Here is a 20,767-nt window from a genome sequence, read left to right as displayed (position 1 = left end):
AGTAATTACCTTTCAAGTCATTCATAGTTTTCAAACTATTACAATTAAACCATTATGTCTTCCAAAATTTTTGATATATTATTTCTTTTAGGATACTGTAAGTTTTAAAATTAATAAAATTAAACTTTGACCTCAAATTTGTCTGGTTTAATTACTTTTTAAGACCTTTAAATTTTAAAAATTACTGAAATAACCCTTAATCTCTTATTTTTATGGTTTAATTACTTTTTAGGCCCTATTTATTTTAAAATTAAATAAATTTTCCTGTCATAGTTTAATCATGGGGCTGTCTCTCTAAGTTTGTTATATTCATTTTCTATGATTAATTATACTTTGCCCCTTAAACTGGTATCTCTGCTCCATCTTTATAGGGGATGACAGCCTCAATAATTAAACAATCATTTCTCATGAATCGTTCTGAGTTTAACCATTTCAACAATTTGGTCCTTATAGATTGATCCTAAAAGCTATAGAAGGACAAACACAATGTGTGACTATTCAGTAGAAGTGGCAAGTGTTCCATTAAAAGATCTTAAGGTTGTGAAATTGGAAGGATTTCCAATGAGAAAGAAGAGATTTTGTTGGCAAAGAGGTTGAAACAAGATTTCCAGGTGGAACCAGTAATCATAGCAAAGTCCAATTATTTGAATTGTGCGAGACTTACGGTAAAAACACCTGATGTTCATGGGCTTCTAAAGGAAGGGGAGGCTTCATACAAGTTTATTGAGGTAAGAGTTGAACATATGTATGATTTATGCCCTGAACATCTTCACATGTACATCTAAGTGCAAAGATTTTGGCTTCATTTTACTTAAAGAAAAAGGCATTATTGTCATTATTATTATTAAAGAGAAAATCGTAGAACTTGTTGTTACATTTTAAAAGTGGTCGTGCACAAACCAAACAACTTTAGTAGTTAAAGAAAAGATCTCATAATCGAGCACCATAAACTACAAAATATTTAAACATTCATTGTCAAACAATTAAAACTCTTTAAAATAAATACTACCACTAAGTATCTGAATAAATCAAAATAGAAGTTACCGTTGACTAACCCAATTCTTTTCTATAATGACCCAACCCAAAATGGGTATGCTATTAAGGGGGTTGGCCTTTAAATATCGTTCAATTTACCCACAGTGAATGCTGATGGTGGTGATATGGATGGACATCGGTTGGGTTGGGTGGAATGAAAACTCGACCCGAAATTATACATACTTTACTTGATTTAAATTTGACTTAAAAATTTATACCTTCCATTCGATTCGAATTTGACCCGTATTTTTTAGATAAAATTCAAATCCAGTCTGAAATAATATATTTATAAAAAATTATTACTTTTATTTAAAAAATAGGAGTTTATTTGAGAAAAATATTTATAGGGGTAATATTGTAATTATTTTTAAATATACAAGATAGAATTACAATTTCTTCAGGTCGTGTCGGGTCAGTATTTTTCACCCTAAATCTGACCCGAAATAACCTCTAAAAAATCCGACCCGACTTGATCCGAAATTATTTTTTTTAAATCTAACCCGATCAGATCAAATCGGATCAAGACTCATGGAATTCGATTCTCTTGCCCATCTCCTATGGCAAGCAAATTAAGGCGCAAACTGATGGTCAGATGTTAGCAATTAAAAAAAAAACTAATACATAACAGGTAATTAACAATGACAGTTAAATAAAATATAAGAAAATAAGATGTTACTCAAATTTTAAGAATTATTATCTTAAAAATAATTTTATCCTAATCAATATAATCGTCTTTCAAAATTAACATAAAAATCATCAATCAAAATAAATTTAACATATATATAAAAACATTTGAAAAACAAATAATCTTTTTTTCTCGACAAATTTAATTTTATTAATTAATCATAACAACACTAAATTTTGAATTATGAACCTCATTAAAAATCTCTCTGATCCTAAAAAGGAGAAAAAGAGTACAACACAATCCGACAAGAGATTAGACAACTTCATCAATACAAAGACACCACATATTAAACAGATTGCAACACAATTCTAACCCAGCAAAAGCCTTAGTCCTTTTAAGCTTCCAAAACAACCCTTAAACTATCCATAAATACCAAGCTTTGAATTATTCATGACCTTTTAAGATCGTCTTTGCAAAAAAAAAAAACAAACAAAAAACAAAAAAAAACCCATCAAAATAAAGCTACTATACTAAGCAAGCCATGAAAATGATCACTTCAAAGTTGTACCACCACCTCTAGGATTGAAAAGGATTGAAGCAACCCATAACAAAACAACTTGAGATTTAGAAACAATTACCAACACTCAAAAACCTTATATATACTCCCTTTCTAAAGTAAGAAGCAAATCAAGCTCCGCAAACCTCATCAAAGGTAACCCAAACTGATAGAGATTCGACAACAGATGATGAACGTTGCTCGTCGTTGAAGAATCAAACCTAGAAAGCTCTAGACTCGATGAAGAAAACAAAATGATTTGAATTGAAGAAGAAGATAACGAAGTTGTGGAAGATAGAAATAGATGTATAACTGTCCTATCGAACCCTCCTAGTTGCAATAAAAAGACAAACTCGATAAATGTCTCTAATCAACCATCCTAATCACAATTAAAAGGCAAACCAGAGTGTGAAGATCTTTCTCACTGAGAATTTGAAAATAACTTAATGAAAATAAGATTCGAAGGCACAAGTAATCAATAATTGCAAAGATAAACTCTCAATGTATTGTATTAAAAAAAATATTTGATTACAAAGTTGAATGAAGGCTCCTCTATATAGGAGTGGAGTTCTAGAAGTCTTAAATAGCTAATGAATAATAATAATAATAATAATAATAATAAACTAAACATGTTCTAATTCTAATTCCTAATAAATAATAATAAACTAAGAATAATGTTTTAACTCGATATTAATTCCCAATAAAATAATAAATCTAATCCTAAAAGATAATATATCATTATATATTAAATTATATTACAAATAATCAATAAAAATATTGAAAATTTCTAATATTTACAAAATTTTGTATTAATCCCGTATAAGAATTTCTGCATGCGTTGTCTTCACTAAAATGAGTGTATCTTGAGTTCTTAACATCGGATTGATGCGATTCAAGAACCGTTGGAAAGATAAGAAATAGATGATCATATATATAGAAGACATATCAATCAAATAACACATGTATCCCATTTAAAAAGTTTTCACAAATATGATATTATTATGGTCTTCTTTTTCGAGGCTTGGTCGGGTGGATCAATTGGAAGCGTTAGTCTATCTTCCTTTGATGTGAGCCTTGTGGTGCATGTATCATCCTCTGTATCTTCAAAGGGATTTGAACTCAAATCTGAAACATCAAAGGGAGAAACATTAAAGCCTTTGAAGAATTTACTTATATTATACTCAGCGAATAGATATTCTTTGAATCTTCAAGACTTTGTTCTTCTAATAGGTTCAAGTAGAAACATTAGTCAAAATAAGCATGCATTCTCCTCATCATGGATTCTGGAGCATATATCGTTCTCCCTCTCCTCAAAAAGGATTCGTCCACGAATCTAAAAATTCAAAAGAAAGAGAATTAGATGTGTTGAATGGCTAGCTTGTAAAACACTTACTTAGATCAATATGATGTGTATTTATGCGCTTTAGTATAGGTTTCTTCCTTTTTGGAACTTATTTCTTGTTGTCTTAAAATCCTCTTTTGTACACGAGTCTTGTAACATAGTGTTTGTGTTGAAATTCAACATGGCATCAACCACTGTTGTCATTGTATGTGACATATTCATATGTTCTCCATGGTTTCACTCGTATGTGGAGAAAATGAGTGTTTAAAAACCATGTCAAGTGGTTCGTGAAAATAATCCATGAATTCTCCTAAGTATGGTTCAGGAATTAATAATTCTCATGGGGAGTTTTGTGGAATGCATAATTTGTTTAGTTGAAAAGAAAACCCATCTACAAAATAAAACTTGTTAAAAACACCTTTTAAACAATGTGAGTAAATCTCATAAAACTCGAGTCAGTAGAATAAAGTTCTTTGATATGTTCAAACTCGAGAATAGTATCATGCATTTGAGTAATAAGTTTGTACCTTTGAGATAATGCATCGACTATAATGTTATCTTTCTATTGCTTGTATTTGATGACGTAAGGAAAATATTCAATAAATTCAACCCATCAAGCTTGTCGTTTGTTTAACTTACCTTGTCCATTTCACCACTTCAAGGATTTGTAGTCCGTTTGTATGAAAAACTCTTTAGGAAGAAGTTAGTGTTTTCACACTTCGAGTGCTTGAACTAATGCAAGAAGTTCCTTATCATAGGTGGAGTCATTCAGTTGTGCAACTTTTAACTTCTCGCTAAAGTAAGCGATAAGTTGTCTTTCCTACATGAGAACTGTGCCTCTGCCTATACCTGAAGCATCACATTCTAGCTTGAAAGTGTTAAAAAATTGGGAAGATGAAGAATGGGAGTAGAACATATCTTACTTTTGGGGAGTTTGAATGCTTCTTGTTATTGTGGCCCTATTTGAATTCAACCAACTTTTTGATGATTTCTTTTAATGGTGCAACAATGGTAGAAAAATCCATGATAAAACGGTAGTAGAAGCTTGCCAAGTCATGAAAGGATCTTATCTCAATTATGGAAGATGGCGTGGGCCATTCTTGAATTGTCTTCACCTTTTCAACTTCGATATGGATTCTCTGTTCACTTACTATAAAGCATGTGGCATGTTTTAACTCTTGTTTTGTCACTAAGATGACACAATGACTAAGGCTTTCCTAGATGTATCCTTTTCGCATTAAACCTAACTCATTGGTTTTTTTGATGAGGTACAATAGAACCTTAAATTAGATTAGTTTGGTATTGTTTTCCTCTTTCCTATAGTAATCCGTCAAGTTGGTCAGCTAACACTTTTTTGAAAATCCTATAAGAGGGAAATAAACACACTAGGCAAATCTTTGTTAATGTTAGAAATTGAAACAATTGATTCCATTAAGCAAACAAGGATGTAAGGATTTTTGTGAAGAAAGTTCTCTCTCAATTCTTTTGATTCCAATGGTGTAAGGCTAAGTGACTGAAGATCGATATCTTCTATTATAATTCTACTAGCATCGTATTTGTTGATGTCATTGTTTGATTCAGTATCCGTGATAAAAGGTGGAGTAGAATAAGATATGGAAGTAGATGAAGTACCTTGGTAAATAGATGAAGTACCTTGTGTTGAACCTATTTTGATATAACAATTTTAAGGGCAAAATGTTTTTGGACTAAATTGAATTTACTCAAAGTTTTCAAAAATAATTCAAAGTCCATAAAACTTGAATTTGAACACAAAAATGATTTTCTAGAAAGAAATATTGATATTGTTCTTATAGTATCGATACCACATGAACAATATCGATATTGTTCTAGTAGTATTGATACCCAAGGTAAGGAAAGTATTGATACTACCTATTTGTTTTAAATGTGTTCATATTCTAGTAGGAATTTGTGGTGTTGATACTCAAAAGAGTATCGATACTACTTTGTATAGTAGTATATATAGCATGAACTCAGTATCGATACTCCCAACCCAACAGTTGAAAACAACTAGTTTTTATTAGTGTAGTATCAATACTTCAATCACAAGTATCGATACTCTCTGGTCTGAGCAGTTTTATTTTGTAGCAATTAAGTCCCTAACAACTTCAAAACATCTTCAACGGCTAGAAACGCTCACAAACACATTTCAACATATAAAATGAAGTTTAAGATACTTGAAGAAGGTGACACAATACCTATCCAAGCATTGATCATCAAGACAAAAGCTTTCATTCTTTATTCTTCATTTTCTCTTGTAAATAGTGTATTTTTAGTGAGCTTAATTGCATTCTTTCTATCTTTTTGAAAAATTCCAATTTACCCCTTATTAGCAACAATTTTGATTGAATTTTTTAGCCTCAAATAATAACAGTTGGTATCAGAACATGTCACAATCGATGGTTTAACAACCTTGTGAATATCCTAGAAGAGCTCTATCAATTTCTAACACCAAGAATATGGAATTTTCCTCCAGTGCTTATTATATTGAAGATTCTCAATCGATCAACAAGCCACCCTATTTTAATTGAGGAAATTATGCTTATTGGAAGAATATGATGATGCTCTTCATTCAAGCCACCGATATAGATGTTTGGAATTCTATCCTAATTGGTAACTCAACTCCAACCAATAAGATAGAAGGATTAGAGTGAAGAAGAAAAAGAAGAAGTTCCAACAAAATCCCAAGGCCATGCACATATTATTTTGTGCTTTAGGCCCAGATGAATATGGAAGAGTCTCATCTTGTTCAAATGCCAAGGAAATTTGGGAAAAGCTCCAAGTCACTCATGAAGTAATCGATGAAGTGAGGGAAACTAAAATCGGTCTTCTCAACTATAACTATGAGAATTTTAAGATGAATTCAGGTGAAGACATCAAAGCTATGACAGATAGATTTTTTGTGATTGCCAATGGTCTCAAAGGATATGGAGAGATCATCCCTAATGAGAAGCTTGTTAGGAAGATGATATATTCTCTTCCAAAGTCTTGGTAATCAAAGAAGATGGCGATCATCAAAGCGAAGAACTTATTGGCTCCCTTATCACTCATGAGATGATGGTAAATGAGGAAGAACAAGAAGAAAGAAGAAAAGAAAGAAAAATGTGTTGCCTTGAAATCCTCTACCCAAAATAAAAGCACCTCAAGTGAATAAGAGGATAAAGAAGAAGAGATGGCCAAGCTCTTCAAAAGATTCTCTAAATTCATGTCTTTCAAAGAAAAAGAAGTGAAGCATGAATCAAGTAAAAGGAATGACCCCTGGTGTGCTTTGAATGCCAAAGAACATGACATGTCAAATGTTAATGTCATTTTTTTAAAGAATATGGGATCAATTAAAAAAGAAAGCATTTATGGTGGCTTGGAGTGATGAAGACAACTCCGATGATGAAGTATCCAACTTATGTCTCATGACCATAAAAAAAGATTCAAGGGTAACTTCTAACTCTTTTGATTTAAATTCTTATTCATTTAAATAGTTACAAGATGTCTATGATGAATTGTATTTGGAATTTGAGACCATGAAATCCAAATATAAGATAATTAATTTCAAAATTTAAAGTTGAAAATGATTTTCTTTTGAAAGTAAAATTGGATTTTGAAAAGCAAAATGAAATTTTGAACAATGATTTTGAGGTTTCAAAAATCAAAATCAATGATTTAGAAAATAAAATTTTTGATTTGAAATTTAAGCTTGAATGTTTAACAAAATAGAAAGAAATAATCTCTCAAAAACAATTCATCATGTTTAAAAATGGCAAAATGCTCACATTGTCATTTTCATGGTCACATGGAACATACTTGTCCTATAAAGAAAAGAAAACGTTTTAAAATCAGACAAGTATGGATTCCTAAGGGAACAAGGGGCATTGAAACTAACATTCAAGGACCCAAAGAAATTTGGGTATAAAAAACAAAGTAAATATAGGTGTGTGGGGGCAATGTCGACAAAAATGAAAAAATTCAAATGCTATAGCCACACAAAATGAGGAATTGGTAACCTCTAAACTTTTTTTTTACATAATTGGTTGCCTATTTTATTTTATGCATGCATGAGTTTTTGAGAAAAATGATTATATGTTGTTTTTCTTCTCATGTATATTAAAATGTGTTATGGTGAACATTTTAAAGTTCAATGATTTTTAGTCAAATTTTTTTAATGCTTTGTTTTCTTTTACAAAATTTTACTTTTTACCTTAAATTTAAATGTCTATTCTTGTATGCTTATTGAAAATGATCTCTCTAACAATTGATATCAAAATTTTCAAATGCATGGCATTTTTAATAGCTTTATGCATATGAACTTTAATGTTTCATGTTAATATTGCATAAAGTAATATAGACTTCGATTTATTGAATTTCATGTGTTACTAACATGCTTGTTCACCTTTGTTGAAATTCAATTTTTTTAAGTGTCAGTCCTTTAAAGCTATTTTTTTTAATGCATTTGTTGAGGATCTTTTGATTTTTCAAATGATTTTATGTTAAAATTTCTACTTACTCTCCATTGTTATTTTTGAACATAAATGTTTGAATTATTTTTTATATAACAAAAAGGGGGAGAAGTATAGGTTTGAAACAATCAATTTCAAGAATGAAAAAATGGGAGCTTTAATATTTTTCCAACATATTACTTTTTTCATTAAATGTTTTTAAGGGGAGTTTTGACAATGTCATTTTTCAAGTGTTTTGTTATATCAAAAAATGAGGAGATTGTTCAACCTATTTTGATATAACAATTTTAAGGGCAAAATGCTTTTGGACTACATTGAATTTATTAAAAGTTTTCAAAAATAATTCAAAGTCCATAAAACTTGAATTTCGACACAAAAATGATTTTCTTGAAAAAAGTACTGATATTGTTCTTACAGTATCGATACCACATGAATGGTATCGATATTGTTCTTACAGTATCGATACCACATGAACGGTATCGATATTGTTCTTATAGTATCGATACCCAAGGTAAGGAAATTGTTTATACCCTCATGTCGGTATCGATATTTCCTATTTGTTTTAAATGTGTTCAGATTCCAGTAGGCATTTATGGTACCGATACTCAAAGAAGTATCAAAATTACTTTATATAATAGTATTTATACCATGACCCCAGTACCGATACTCTCAGCCCAATGGTTAAAAAATGACTAGTTTTTATTAGTGTAGTATCAATACTCCAAGCCCTAGTACTGATACTTCCTGGTATGGGAAATTTTGTTTTGTAGCAATTAAGCCCCCAACGGCTCCAAAACATCTTCAACTGCTAGAAACAGTCACAAAAACATTCCAACGTATAAAATGAATTTCAAAACACTTGAAGAATGTGACACAACACTTATCCAAGTATTGATCATGAAGAGAAAAGCTTGCATTCTTTATTATTTATTTTCTTGTAAATACTATGTTTTTAGTGAGCTTAATTTGTAAACACCTTCCTTTGAGAGGTTTGTTGTTTACATTCTTTCTATCGTTTTGAAAAAGAGGTTGGTTTCTAGTTTAGCCATTGAAAACCAGGGAGTTGTAAAAGGTTACTCTTAAGTCTAGAAAAAGAAAAAAATAGTGAATTTGTTAGAAATCCTTAGTGCGGAGCTAAGGTAGTAAATCTAAACTTCATTGAGGAAGTTGAACCACTCTAAATTATTATGCAAATTTTCTATCATTTCTCTCCATACTACCAGAATTTTTTATTTAGCCAATTCACACCCTATTGGCACTTTTTCGTTTGATCAATAGAGCATCATAAATCGTAACACCTTGGTAAGTGTCTATGAAATGATACTTCCTTTGGAGTTGTGATTCAATTGTCATTGCTTTCTTCAGTGTATCTTAAAGGCTTTCATAACCATGTAGGTTAAGAAGATCAACGATGTTTCGATGCAAGTCGATGACAAATTTGTTTTTTGTATATCCTTCTGCTTCATGTATATTGCACGATTCATTAAAGATATCATATCCTTGTAGTAATAGTATTCTACTTAACTTTTATCTTGTTGAAGTTGATGAAATCATTGTCTAACTTCTTGAATGTAACTTGTCAGGAGAAAACGCTTTCTCATTACTTGTTTTAGTGCATACCATGAAATGATTGCTGAAAATTTTCATTTCATTTGCCTCCACCATGCGAGAGCATAACCTATAAATTCTGAGGTTGTAACACCCCAACTCGTACCCGACCCGGATATGAATCTGAGGTGTCACATTGAATTTTCAAAACTTTGACTCTTTGAAAATCCGTTTAAAATTTAAACTTTTACTTTGAATTTAGTGGTGAAACTCTCATAAAAAAATTCATATTGAAAATTCATATTTCATAATGAAATTAAATACTTAATATATTTACATAAACTCTAAATAATATAGTTACAAAATAGATCAGACCATTTACGATTTAAAACCTTTATAATACATGCCAACAAAATCACAAAAGAACAAAAGAACCTACAGTTTAAAATCGATGTGATATGATATTCTCCAAAGTGTATGTTGTCCTATCCTAACTTTAATCATCGGACCTCTTCGAACCTACGTGTGAAAACACTCACACGCTAAGTCATTGACTTAGTGAGGCATAAATGAGCATAAAAACAATAAAGCATTTGCTTAACGTTTTTCAAGAAACATTGTATATGAAAACCAATATACATTTAATAAACATACTTATATTCTTATACACTGTTTAATTCATATATATTTTTTTAAATATCACAACGCATATTACTGAGAACTCAAGGTATATGAGTACTTTGACGTTGTGCACTGAAATTGTAGTCAAAATTGCCGCTTAGAATTTGCACCGAAGTGCCACATAGATTTGTCCCGAAGGAGGGACCGTGTAGAATTATCTCGAAGGACCACATAAAATTGTCTCGAAGAACCGCGTAGAACCCTTGACTCTTGGCATGTCAACTATACCTCTAATTTCCATAACATATACCTTGGGCTTTAACCATAGAACACATTCACCTAGAACATATTCACATAGAACATTTTTACATAAAAAACATTCACATATAACATAATCACATACTAAAAAGTCAAAACATTACTTCAGAAATACAATTTATATAAAACATTATAAAGATATTGTATAAAATAAATAAAATTGTTTTCGATCGAAAACATTCGAGGTTAGCTTATCGCAAGCCGTCCTCATATATAATATAAAATAAATAAGTTGCACTCACTATTACCTCACGTGAGTCCTAAACGAAATCCTTTTAACTTTCGTTCAATCTCTTTATTACGTCAATTCGTTCGATACGCTTTCGATCCAAATCTACACATCAACATGTCCAAGATAAATATCGAATCTCAATTAACATCTAACCAATTAGCATTTACATAAACAAAATGAAACTCCTAATTTAAAATTTCATATTGAATAGTATCGATACTATACACACAATACCGATATTTCTCTTCTATGGTACATAATACCTACTTATGTATCGATACCATTATAACATTCTGGAATTTTCATCGTCACTTACAGTATCGGTACCTTACTATTGGTATCGATACCTCTACATCAGTATCGATACCAAATTATCATTAATTCACTAATCTCTTAGTTTATATTCATCTTTAAGCTTCCTTAAGCTTCTATACTACCAAGGACTCAAAACCAAACCAAAAATAAAAGAAATAACCAACTTCAATCATTTACCTTAGAAAATGGGAGGTTCACGGTAGAAAATGAAGGAGAATTTGAAGATGAACAAACTTCTAGGTTTTTCTTTTCTCTTTCCTCTATTTTCCACATGTTATATTAACATGGAAATGAATTTTAAATTTATTTCATGCTAAAAGACTACTTTGCCCTTTCATCCTTCAATCTTTGATAATAGGTTTTAGACAAAAATTTCCAAATTAGTCATTAAACTTTTCAATTTATCAAAATTTAATCGCTAAATTTTAAATCCTTACACTTTAGTCTCTGACCCGATGTTTGGGGTATTACAGAGGTGATCAGTGGTACTTGTTCTTCCATGGGATAATTATCGTGGAAGAGTATGATGTCGACTATGTTTTCCCAGTTAATGTAGTCATTTGGATTAGATGGTCCTTCAAATCTTGCGATTATGATCTCTGGTTTAACAAAAAGATTCGACATCTGAAAACTCGATTGTGCACATCTATGTTGTATGATGTTGTGTCTGTAGTTTTCAACTTGTTTCAGTTGATCATCAACATCTTGATTTGCTTGTCATTGATGAATTTCATTAAGTTTATCCATTAGTTGTTGAAGTCCATTAAGCATGTTTATTTGTTGAGCAATGGCATTCATGAGGCCTCGGAAGGCCTCAGATTCTTTTACATCTTCTGTCACCCTAAAAGTTAATAATCAAAGAAAATTTAAGTATAAAAAAAATCAAAGAAAACAAGAAACCTCACAAACCACTCCAAGAAAGGAATATTCGGAGAGGCAATGAAGTCGTTCTTTTATTTTTTTTAAAGCATTCTGTCCAAAAAGCTTTTCAATGTTCATATGGAGTTCAATCGCTATTAAAGGGAAAAAGTTACTTAAAGGCTTTAAGAGGCCAAGTAAAGGCATGAGTCCAAGTGAATGAGAATGCAAGAAAGAATAAGTATGCAAACTCTTTTAACGAGAATGTAAGGAAGAATAAGTATGCAAACTATTTTAATCCTACTACCACCAGGAGAAGAACGTGTTAGATGATGTAGAGGAAAAAGGAAAAGGTAAGACAAAAGAACCTAAGGCAATAAGAGTCAAAGAAAGATTTGGAAAACCTAAACCCGAAAAAATATGAATCGTTGAATCAACTTGAGAAACGTTTTTTTAGGTGGTTTCTAATCTCCAAAAATTATGATTTTTTTAGTGTCCCTCAATGGATGTAGTTACAATCTGGAAATTTTAAGTGCAAAATTTCTTTTGTAGAAATCTCTAGAAATTCTTCAATGACAATTACTCAAATCTGTCGATCAAACGTATGGTCAACTTGGGCAATATTTATGAAGGGGTTTCCTATCTCTAAAAATTATGAACTTATTTATGGATGACATGCAATGGATGTGGTTGCAATCTAGAATATTTCAACACAAAATTCTTTCTGGAAAATTCTTTGGAAATTCGTTAAGGACCAGTACTCAAATCTTCCAAACAATCTTGAACGATGAATTAGAGGGGTCTATTGATGTCCAACTGACCTGGATTTTGGACCGAAGATCTCTCTTAGAATGAAGAATGTTCCTATAAAAAAATTAGCTCCAAATTCATTTGTTTGCAATTTCTAGATTTATTTTTTTTTAGCTTTTTCTTTTCCTTTTTTCTTTTATTTTCAATGAAAAACATCAAACTAACAAGAAGTAATTGAAAATAAATTGAAAAAAATGAAAACGAACCTGAAAAATGATGAACTTATGTGAACTAGCTCCATTGGGGTACCTTGACTGTGTATGCGTGCAATTATGCAAGATGAAGCAAAACCAATTGACTCTCTCCGAGAATCATCACAAATCTGATACTAATTGATAGAAATACAGTAGTGGATGATGAAAATTACTCGTCATTAAAGAATCAAACCTAGAAAGCTCTAGACTCGATGAAGAAAACAGAATGATTTGAATTGAAGAAACAGATAACGAAGTTGTGGACGACGGAAATAGATGGATAATTGTCCTATCGAATCCTCCTAGTCACAATGAAAAGACAAACTCGATTAATGGCTCTAACCAGCCCTCCTAATCTCAATAAAGAGACAAACCAGAGTGTGAAGATCTTTCTCACAAAGAACTTGAAAAGAACTTAATGAAAAAAGTTTTGAAGGAACAACTAATCAATAATTGAAAAGATAAACTCTCAATGTATTATATTCAAGAAAAGATGTGATTACAAAGTTGAATGATCCTCTATATATGAGAGGAGTTCTAAAAGTCCTAAAATAACTAATGAATAAAAATAATAATAAACTAAATATGTTATAATTCTAATTCCTAATTAACAAAAATAAACAATAATAAACATGTGCATGAGATGTTTTTTAAATAATAAAAAAATATTTTTACTTTTATCTTTCTTAAATTTTCAAATTTACAAGAACATGACGCTTGTCACTTAACGGAGATATTTAATGACGATTAATGTCCGAACACTTCAAAATATAACGTTTGAAACATTAAATATTTATTTTTAACAAAAAAAATTTATATATCAAAATATTTTTCGAGACATAAATTAAACACATAATTTTATATTAAACATTTTAAAAGAATAATACATCTCCGCTTAAACATAAAAAAAAAAAAAAAGTTAACAAAACATGCGCGCACTCGTACCTGTTGGTTTTACTGATAGGAGGCTTTTGATAAAGAAACGGAGCAATAAAGATGACAAAAGTGAAAAAGCGAAAGAAAGGTGACGTTTGTCACTTAAGAATCTGAACAACTTCTCAGGGAAGGCTAACCCTGCTTACGAATTACGCTTTCTTTAGTTTTTCTAAATTGGGTAAAGTACACAACAGGAAACTTAACTATTCTAAAATGATACTTTTTATCATAAACTTTTAAAATTTATAAATTGTTCATTAAAATTTTCTAACTATTACAAAATTATCATTACAATGTGATAATAATTGTAAAAGCTTGATAACGTGCCCATCCTAATCATTACTTTATAATGTTTAATGTACATGGGAAAGTATTAATTTATATATATATTTAAATAATTTGGAGTGATTAAAGTATAAGATAATATTCATATATAATTTTGTATTCATTGATAACATGCACATACCTTACATATACAATTATTCAAATTTAAAACCTCAAAACAGAATAATATTTCTTTTAATTATTAAAATCACTCAATAAATTATTTTATATATTTTTTTAATTTGAGAAGTTAATGATACTTATTTTGTGGCTGATTTTAGACCAATAAAACTATGTAATGTAATATTAACGATGATGATGATGATGATTATTATTATTTTTTGCAAATGTAATCTTGGGAGATGTAATCTTACCTTCGGAAATATAATTTTTCTATCAATCCATTAAGATCATCTTTGAAGACCATGATGGAGACCAAGAATCCTTGATAAGATCTTTAATGAGATATCTAATAAACATAAAGATTTATCAAGATCGAATTTACCAATTGACAATTATATTTTTTATTAAGACAAATATATTTATATACAAAGGAAATCAATACATATACCCCAGTGAAAATTAGGAGGGGATCCTTCTTCTTTTTAAGAACTTTCAAGCTTCTTCCTATTAACTTTCTTTCCTTCTATAGATGGAGTGCTACCAAACAATCACTGTCTGGTACTCTGGTTTCTGGTTTCTGGAAGCGACTCTCCGATCCTCAAATTGGGAGGGAAATACTGCCCACAGTTGATATAATTAACTTGTTCTTATCAACAAGACAACATTCCAGACTAAAGAGAACCAGTCATGTCTCTAAATCTATCTAATGCACTCGACTACTCCGGCCATTCCAAGACAGCCAACCCAACCTATCGGTTTTGTCTCAAAATCCATCCAATGCATTTGACTACTCTGGCCAACAGCAGCATAACACATATGAACCGATATACTACAGACCATACCATGATTATTATGTTACCTGTAATTAGTTTGGTAATAATTTTTCCCAACAGTTTACTAGCACGTATACCTATGATCAGAGCCTCGCACAAGTTCATGACTTGCAGGTTGAGCTGAGAAACATGCAAGTAAACTTTGAAGTCACTTAGGAGGCACCCATGCTCTTGATAATTTTAACAGCCATATCCCTACAAAACATAAGGGTGTTATATCCCCCATCCAAGCGCATAGAATCAAGTCAAGGGATTACAAGATGTTGTAACCTTCAAAGACTTGGATAAATTACAAAGCAAAATTACATCTAGGGTATAAGTAGCCTCGGAAACACATCTGGTGAACGTTCTTCTTAATAGCTGAAGTTTGGATATGTCCATTTGACATTGCCGGTCAAACAAAAAATCCTGTTTATCTTGAGTACCGGTCAATGTTGGTGTAACTTAACTTTTGGTTCTTAAATTTACAAAAAAAAAAAAAACATGCTTAAGTGGTGGAAACTTGCATTTTTCTTATTGGTCAAACAAAAGTTAATTGGTACAACTAACTTATATTTTTCTTATTGGTACAACAGCTACAAAATTCTTGAAGCTTCTTGACTGCATTTTTCTTATATGCTGATTTCTTTCGTTTATTTTGTGAGAAACTCAGATTCATCTCTGTTTGCTCAGTAGAAGTATTGATTGATAGGAAGAGGAAGGACAAGGAAAAGGTAGAAGGTTCATTTATGCTGTCAGCTCTGTCTCCTAATTACAGCTATTCGTTCTTTTTTCTTATCCTTTTTCTTCTTATCATCAAATGGCTTTGATACTACAAACACCGAGGAAGATTCATCCTACACCAAAGTAGATTAAGCTACGAAAATCTTTTCTGTGTCAAGCACAGAGATGATTTCCGTAGTTGTTTAGTAGTTGAAGTTGGTGAGTCAAAAGAGTCTCAGTTGAAGGTCTGAACCATTTTCTTTCAATTTGTTAGAGTTTGCAGTCTACTGCCCAACTCTTTGTGGCTTCCATCATTTGATGAAGTTGCTAGAAACGTGATTCCAAAGTAGCAACAGCTTCTACATCCGGAGCCTCAGCTGTGAAACAATCACCAACCTCAAACATCGCTTGCAGATAAAAATGGGCGGCAATTATTTGGTTAACTTATATGGGCATCCAACTCAACATATATGTTGCACCCATATGGACACGGAGATGGGAATAAAGATGAGAAACAGCAATTTCCAAAACTGTATGATAATACCACAAGAATATGATGAATATCAAATAAATTCTAAAATATATAAAAAAAAAGTCAAATATTTTTTAAAATAAAAAATAAATCTCAAACAATAAACTAAATTATCGGCCCAAGTTGCGGATGCTTTCCCATACAACAAGATTATGGAGAAGGCGATGTTGCTTTGTTTCGTGTGGGGTCAGGGCGGCTCTAAGGGGAGCACTGCGAGCAGTAGCTCAGGGCCCTCGGTTTTTATATTTATAATTAGAATTCTTTAATTTTTATATTTATAATTAGAATCCTTTAATTATTATATTTATAATTAGAATTCTTTAATTTTTATATTTATAATTAGAATCCTTTAATTATTATATTTATATCCGGGGTCTCAAAAATTTTTAATTTCATAATTTTTTTTTTAAATTTTTAACCCTTTTCTTTTTAATTCTCTAATTAATTCATTTAATTTGAGTTAGTTTTAATTATATTTTCCCTTTTTAATTCTTATTTTTAATTTATCAAATATTCTTTAATTTTTAATATTTTCTAATATCAATTTAACGATAAAACAATACATTGCTTTTTGTTTTTTTATTTATTATTCAAAATCAAATTCCGTAACATTCACATATACAATTTTTTATATTTATTTTCTCCTAATTGTATTTAAAGTGTTTTCTTAACAAAACAATAAAAATAACATTTTTGACAAAATTAGTCATTTTATCCCCAATAAAAACACTTTTGTAAAGGATTAAATACATTACCATTTTAGGATTTCTTATAAAATAAATGCCCAAATTACATCGTTTTTCACGAATTGATGCCTAAATAATTTTTTTAATGATCAAAGTGTTTAACGTTACAAACACAATCATTTTAGGTGCCCAGGATGTAAAGACCGTTTAAAAATCCTATTAAGTGACATGTGTTGTATTTTTAAAATTTTAAATTTTTTATTTTAAAAATAAAAATATTATTAAAAATTAAAAAATCCTTTCCCAACCTGCACCCCCCCTCTCTCCCTACTTTTCCATGGCCAAATGATCTATTAAACGACCAAACAAATGGTCAAACGGTTGGCTTCCACAATCATCTAAACGACCGATTATCACGATCGATCAAAGAAAATTAAGGGATTGGGTATTTTAGATTTTAGGGGTTAGAGATTGAAGTGTAGGGATTTGAGAATTTGGGTTTTGATATAATAGCAAGTGTTATGACCAGTCAGTGAGTAGTCGGCGACGTATGGGTGGTTGGTCTCCGACAGATGGATGGCTAGAGATGACCGGCAGTTAGAGTAAAGTGGATTAGACTAAGAGATTTTAAGAATTTTGGGATTTTTTTGTAATCTTAGGAAAATTATAGTTTTATATAAATATAATAATATTTTTTAAGTTTTTTTTCTTCATTTAAATAAAATTAAATATTTTTTTAAAATTTCATAAAAGTGACGTGTGTTTTTTAATGATGAAATTTAACAGTCATCATATCTAAAAAATAATTTAGACACCAATTCATAAAAACCGGTATAAGTTGAACACTTATTTTATAATTAAACCTTTTATATGATTTAATGTTGGATCTAGTTACATATAAGAGTTATGAGAATCATAGGACAATAGTTATAACACCACTTTTGCATAAATCACCACCTACGTTTGTAAGATATTTTAAATGTTTTAAAATTCAACAATCGCCCGTGGTCAATTGATAAAGTTGTTCATTTTCGTTTTTTATATTTCTTTGGACCATAAATTTTAAATTCATTAGGAACATTTTTCTTCCTTCCACTAGAATCATTTTTTCCTTTCTCTCTCGATAACATTAAGATCAAATTTAGAATCTATAAAAAAATATTCTAAAATTTTAAATATTTTTATCATTTATTATATGTATACATTTTATTGCCTTTCGTTTGAATTAATCATTGGTATAAGATCTATTGACCGATTAATTAAAATAAAGTACTGTAGAGGAAAAACAACCCTCACAACCTAGTTTGCTCCATTCACAAACTTCAGTGATAAAAGAATATATTCACAAACACCTAGTTTTAAATTAGTTTTTTTTTAAATTTCAAACATATAAGAATATATTTAGATGATGACATAATATATATCACATATAATTATTAAATTATTAATTAAATTAATATATTTTTTCAATTTTAAAGTGATAAAAGAAATACAAAAATAAATCATGAAAGCTGAATTGAAGTGCCAGTTAAGAAAAAAAAATAACATAAGTAACATTTTGAATACAAACGATTATAGATATCAATTAGTTATATTAGTTAAAAGTTTAAATTATGATATTAGAAACTAAAAATATTTATTTAAATTGATAAATAAATTATAACTTTTAATTTATTTTAAATAATATCAATATTTTTTAAATTCATAATTTTATTTTTAATACTTTTTTATAGAAATTTAAATAATAAATAATAAAAGTCAGATGACACCCCAAATAAAAGGGTCTCCGCCACTAACCCAATTATGAATTAGTTATATTAATCCGATTATAATAGGTAAAAATATTTTTTGACTCAATTATTTTATAATTTCATTTTGTTCATCTAATTATTTTTTAAAAAATGTTCCTAATGTTACGTTTTGGTTATTCGTCGTTGAAAATTTAATGATGATGTTGATGTGTACCCATAAAGTAATTTCATGTCATTATTAAAAAATTAAAAAATCATCACGTCTGTAGTTATGTTAGTATTTTAGCAATGTGAGATCAAAATGGAAATAGAACGTAACGTTAGACATGATTTAAAAAAAATAATTGGGTTAGGAAAATAAAATCATAAAAATAGTTAGATGACAAAATACGTAATTTATCCTTATAAATAATAAGATTTTTTTCTTAACATGAGTAAGTATAAGACAATTTTTGTTGAAATATAATTTTTAACTATTTGATATTAAATAATCATACCTCAAATATTTTTAATACTTAAACCCGAACCTCAATAAATAACAATAATTCGCAGTTATAAATTATTTTTCACGCCAATTTTATATTTGTCCTCAATTATTTTCTAATGAGAACTTGTCGACGAGTTGATCGCGCGATAACATTGAAGATTCGTTATGTTTGACGACCGCACTCGACCGATTCCTTACCTATTAAGCTTATCCATTTTCTTGTAATAAGACCTGAAATTTAAAATACTTTTGCAATAACAAAATGTAACTAAACGACTCTACATTTTTTTTACAAAGGGCATAATTTTACTATACAGGGAGGATTGAAAAACATGTTCGGTTTATAAATAATATTATTAATTTGTTCAATTCGATAAAATTAATTTTAAATTAACTCTATATATATATTGTTTTTAGTCTTATAATAATAATTTAATAAACATATTAAAGTTATATTTTTTTACTAATCTAGGATGATTACAAGTGATAACATTTGTTATAAATACTCTCAACTATTTGACAATGAACGCTTAAATATTCCACAATCGCTCGTGTTTGAATTTGAATCTCTAAGAATAACAATAATTCCTTTAACCACTGAAGTCACTTAGTTCGTATTATTGAAAGTTATATTAAAATTGAACAATTATAATAAATTACATAAGACTAAATGAAATGAGATTAACAAAAAAAATAATTTAAACACAATAAAATAACAAAACAGCATAAATACAGTAGGATACAACATAAATAATTTAATACCTTGAATACCAAAATAACATAAAAACACATGAAACGGATATTCTTTCTTTTCTTTATCGGGAGAACTTGTAATGGTAGGGTTTAGAATTGGTCAAACGAAAAAAAAACATTACAAATAATAAAGTGTGTTGCTTGGATAACCATAGGGTTAAGAAGTTGTTCACTTTCTCCTCACTCCCGAGCCAGCTTGGTGTTGCAGATTTCTAATCATCGAAAAAAGATTTCAAGGTTAGTTTTGTTTATAAACTACTGAAATCCTCAGTTTATCTCTGAGTTTATCGGATTGCTGCATATCAATTTCCGGTTTCTGGTTCTCCTTTATTTTTCTTTTTTTCATGATCTGAAAAACGTCATTGAAGCAAACAGTAAGCATTTTATAGGATACTTTGGAATCTTCAAAGAAAATAGCACTACTCTTTTAATTATTATTTTAAAATGCACTGATGTAACTTGCTGAAATGGGGAAGAAAATGAACCATTTCCTGTGTGCAACTAACCAAACCCTAGGCAGGGCTTCCCAAAAGAAACATCTTAGGTCAAGGAAACCCAAGTTTGAGGTAGTTTCCGTAACCTCAAAAATTCTTCTTATTTTTTCAATATTTTAGTATATGCTTTTCTTCTTCTTTGTTGTTACTGTTTATTTGGAACGTGTTTAGCTTGGCAAAGAAAAACCAAAGCATAACAAGAGAAAGGATAAGAAAAAGGAGC

This window comes from Hibiscus syriacus, unplaced genomic scaffold, assembly GCF_006381635.1.
Source record: "Hibiscus syriacus cultivar Baekdansim isolate YM2019G1 unplaced genomic scaffold, ASM638163v2 tig00110864_pilon, whole genome shotgun sequence".
Lineage (NCBI taxonomy): Eukaryota > Viridiplantae > Streptophyta > Magnoliopsida > Malvales > Malvaceae > Hibiscus > Hibiscus syriacus.
Note: the sequence above shows the minus strand (reverse complement) of the source record.